We start from the raw sequence: 5,158 nt of genomic DNA, 5'->3' as shown, positions 1-5,158 counted from the left end.
GAATGTTGACGTCGAACTGATTGGTCAAACTGGAAACAAGAAATCCAAGTCGAACTCGATTTGCTTGCGAAATGCAATGTGTTTGGGCTCGTAGTTCCTACACCACCACATGTGAAGCCCGTTAGCCACAAGTGAGTTTTCATAAGAAAACATAATGGGAGGAATAAAATAGTGCGATATAAGGCACGCGTTATAGCGGAAGGCTTGTCTTAACGTCTTGGGATTGATTATGACGAAGTGTATTCTCCCATATAAACGTGATTACGTTCCGCTACCTTATCAGCTTGGTAGTTCCCGAAAAATGGATATGCAGCTCATAGACGTGATAATCTCTACATGAAAGTTCTTGAAGGACTTACATTGATTGGATCAAATAATTCTAGACCACGGAACACCATTTCCATTCAATTAAGGAGTCACTTTACAGATTAAAGTAATCCAAGCGGATGTGGTATAACTGTTTGAGTGAGTATTTGATTAGTTAGGGATATGTGAAAGTCATATTCTGGATTTGCGATTGTTGTAGTTTATGTCGATGACATGAATCTCATTGGGGCTTCTGAGTAGCTTGAGAAAACTATCGCACACTTGAATTCGAAATTTAAGATGTAAGATCTTCGGAAAACTCGATACCGTCTTGGCTTGGAGATCGAGCATTGTTTGGATGAAATCCTAGTACATCAGTTGAACTACACCCAGAAGGTGTTGCATCATTTTAATGAGGATAAAGCAAAGTCGTTGAGTACTACTATGGTCATTCGATCGCTAGATGCAAAACGAAATCTCTTCCGTCCTAAGGAGAACGAGGAAGAGATTTTGGAAACCGAAGTTCCATATATAAGTGCAATTGGCACTTTATTGCACTTAGCTTAGTGCATTAAACCTGACATCTCATTCGCTGTCAATCTGTTGGCAAGATACAGTCATGCTCCCACACACAAACAATGGACATGTGTTAGACGACATATTCTGCTACCTCAAAGGTATGATGAATTTGGATTCGTTCTATCCCTACAAATCCTCGAGAGGTGCTGCAACGTTTCTTGGTTCTTCAGTCGATTCCCGTTTTGTTGGTTATGCTGACACAGAGTACTTATCTAACTAATACAAGGCACACTCTCAAACGGGTTACATCTCTATAGTTAAAGGTACCACAATATCTTGGAGTTCAACCAAGCAGACCTTAGTTGCCACTTCTGTAAACAGGGAAATTTTGTAACGAATCAAACGAGAACACGTGTACAAAGTAAATTTGTATTGATTTAAATTTATAGGTTACAATCTCTGTTTACAATTTTCCTCTTATTCATTCTTCAAATTTGATGTATATGCATAGGTTATTGATCCAAGGGTCACGATGACTTGATCTCAGACGAACGATTGAATGATTGCTTCAGTTTTGAGATTGAAATAATGCTTGGATAGTCTTTATCTCAAGTTTAGGGTTACGGCAAAGGCAGTGTTGATGTAGGATTTAGTTAATTCAAGGGTCTTGGCAACTTGATCTTGAATCGAACGTCGCTACAAGTTTTGAGCTTGTAACAAAGTCTTGAACCAATCGGCACAAGTGCTTGTTGATTCTTCAAGGGAATGCTTCGACTTTGGTTAAAATAATGCTTCGGCTTTGGTTGAACGTTCTTCGAAGAGAGCTTTAGCAGCGTATTAGTCTTCAAAGATTTGTGCAGATGTTCTTCTCAATATAGAATTTTCTACCCTTATGTTTGTCGGAGGACCTTGTATTTATAGGTTTCTCAAGGCTTGCCTTTGGGTGGATTTGGCTTTGATTTATGTCCTAATTCATTCATGGGAGAATTTAGGGATGTTCTGTGTCTTAATTTCAGCCACTTTACTCCCTTGGTTGAAATAATGAGGCCTTGTTGCCTATTTTGTGAGCAATCTTCAATTCTTACTTATTTTATGAAGATGCCTTAACTTTCTTTCCGGTTTTAGGACCAATCTATACCCTTGTGCCAATTTTTAGGAAGATTTTATATTTATATTTCTTTTGCTTGATTTGTGCCACATGTCATTGATGACTTATCCATTTGTGATGAATCATATGCCATGTCGAGCTTTATGATGCATCATTTGTATGCAACAAAATTTACATATCTACAAATGCCCCCACTTCAAGGCACGTTGTAGGCATGTGCTTGTCACATGTAGGAAATGTGTTTTGAAGTCTTGCAATGTGAATGTTGTAATTCAAGGGTCATTGAGACTTGATCTTGAATTAGCTTGCTTCTTCAAGGGCCGTAGAGGCTTGATCTTGAATTGAGATGATGAATTTCGTCAAGGGCCGTTGAGGCGTATTTCTTGGATGAAACATTTTTTCAAGGGCTGTAGAGGCTTGAACCTGAATTGAAATGATGAATTTCGTCAAGGGCCGTTGAGGTGTATTTCTTGGATGAAACATTCCTTCAAGGGCCATTGGGGCTTGATCTTGAATGAAATGAAATTTTTCTTCAAGGGCCGTAGAGGCGTGATCTTGAGTGAAATGAAATTTGTTTCTTTAAATGCCGTAGAGGCTTGATCTTGAAAGAAATGAAATTTGTTTCTTCAAGGGCCGTAGAGGCTTGATCTTGAAAGAAATTTTGAAAATGGATAAATTGGCACATATTTATTGTGCGTATTTGATTTCCAAAATCTTTGACAAAACACATTTGACGCATTTTGAATTTTTTCTTGTGGTTGTAGGAAAAATGTTTTCCTTCCTTCGATAGGAATCCCTTTCAATTTTGATAACAAGGGTGACTTCCTTCAAAGTGTTGGAAAGCTTTGGTGATTTCCTTCAAGGTTTTGGAAAGATTTAATGCTTGTCCTTAGGTAAGTAGGATGTGCATTTTAATTTCATTCTTTCTTCCCCATGGCAAGGAGGAATTTTTTCGTTTCCTCTTTTCTTTTTCCCACAGCAAGGAAGGAGATGTTTTGTTCCTTGTTTTAATTTCCATGGTAAGAAGGACAACTTTCTTTCCTTCTTTTTTTTTTTTTTTTTTAATAATTTCCCACGGCAAGGAAGGAGTTTTTCTTTCCCTTCTTTATTTCCTACAGCAAGGAAGAGTTTTTCTTTTTCTTTTGATTCCCCACAGCAAGGGGGAATTTTTTTCTTTCCCTTTTTTGTTTTGGGAAACATGTCATCTGACTTGCACGCCCAATTTGAGGTTGATTTCATTTCTGGAAAATTCTGTAAAAATATGAGAAACATAGCCTTATCCCTTATCTTTTCAGGTATATATCGCATGCCACTAGGAAATATCAGGAATGCCTTCAACTTTGCATTTTCCTACAGCTGCGCAATCTTGACGGGAAAACAACTTCTGCAGGAATAACTTTGAAAACTGGAACGTTTGGCTTTAGGGAAAATTATGAAATTTGGAAACAATGATCCTCAGCCACTTAGCTTTCTTCTCCAATTGATCTTACATCAAAACTCCTTCAGAAAGTTGAATTAACACCAAAAACGTCATGCTTGCGTAGATTGGCTGAAACTTGCCATTTTTTTGGAATTTGCTTCCTTATTTTGGTTGGAATGTGCTTCTTTGTTATTTTCCTTTTGCTATTTGGGCATGTATTTCCTTTATAGCATTAGGAAGCAATTGTCCCTTATATATAGGACCATTGGGTGTGTATTTTTTTCACACACACAATTCCTTGCTGTGGACTAGCTTAGAGCTTTTGCCGTGGGTTTTGCTTGTTGCTGCTGCTTGGAGCTTGGTTGCAGTGTGTCATTGTTTACCACGTGGTGCTATGCAAAAGATTGTAATGTGTTTATGCTGTGTAGTGCCTTTTGGTCATAGTATTCTTTTAGTAGTGACGCTGCCATGCGTAATTGTTGATGCTACTGCCGTGCCCCTTGTTGCTGTTTGGTGCGAGTTGTAACTGCTTGAAGCTTGTTATAGTGCATCACTTTTACCGTGTAAGGTTGTGCAAAAGATTGCATCGAGTTTATGATGTGTAGTGCCTTTTGGCCACAGCTTTCCTCAGTGGTGACATTGCCATGCAGTGCAAGAAACTGCTTGTGTAATCGTGCGGGGTTGCGTAGTGCGATTATGTGGCATTTTGGTTTTCTTTGCTACTATAGCGCACTTTGAAAGACCATCCTGTAGCTATCCTTTTCACCGTGCAGTACAAGAAACTACTTGCGTAATCAATACAGGGTTGCGTAATCACTGTGATGTTGCATAGTGCGATTACATGGCATTTTGGTTTTCTTTGCTACTGTAGCGTGCCTTGAAGGATTGTCTTGTAGCTGCCCTCTTTGTCGTGCTTGATCAAGCTTCATGGCTGATTTCTTTTTGTTGTTGTGACGTTGCCATCGTCATTCTTCAACGTTCAAAAGGTTTGTCTCGCATGTCTTTTGCTTTAGTGAAACGATTTTTTTTCTTTCTTTGCCACCCCACTTTTGTGCTTATGTTGCTTTGTTTATTTTGTTGCAACCATGGTATTTTTAAGTGTTGTAAGCATAATACCATTACTATTCTTTGCCACCCCACACGTGTACAAAGTAGATTTGTGATTTGAATTTGTAGGTTACAATCTCTGTTTACAATTTTCCTCTAAGACAATCTTCGAATTTGATGTAGATGTGTAGGTTGTTGATCTAAGGGTCGCGATGACTTGATTGCGGACGAACGATTGAACGATTGCTTTAAGTTTTGAGCTTGAAACAATGCTTGGATAGTCTTTACCTCAGGTTTAGGGATGCGGCAAAGGTAGTGTTGATGTAGGATTTCGTTGATTCAAGGGTATTGGCGACTCAATCTTGAATCAAACATCATTACAAGTTTTGAGCTTGCAATAAAGTCTTGAACGAATCGGCACAAGTGCTTGTTGATTCTTTAAGGAAATGCTTCAGCTTTAGTTGAAATAAAGCTTCGGCTTTAGTTGAACGTTCTTCAAAGAGACCTTTGGCAATGTATAAGTCTTCAAAGATTTGTGTAGAGGCTCTTGTCAATGTAGAATTTTCGACCCTTATGGTTGTGGGAAGACCTTGTATTTATAGGTTTCTTAAGGCTTGCCTTTGGGTGGATTTGACTTTGATTTATGTCCTAATTCGTTCATGGGAGAATTTAGGGATGTTTTGTGTCTTAATTTCAGCCATTTTACTCCCTTGGCCAAAATTATGAGGCCTTGTTGCCTATTTTGTGAGCAATCTTCA

Source organism: the organism of the source record quoted next, unplaced genomic scaffold (assembly GCF_019419815.1).
Source record: "Pyrus x bretschneideri cultivar Hongxiangsu unplaced genomic scaffold, Pyrus_bretschneideri_v1 Contig18, whole genome shotgun sequence".
In the NCBI taxonomy this organism is placed as follows: domain Eukaryota; kingdom Viridiplantae; phylum Streptophyta; class Magnoliopsida; order Rosales; family Rosaceae; genus Pyrus; species Pyrus x bretschneideri.
Note: the sequence above shows the minus strand (reverse complement) of the source record.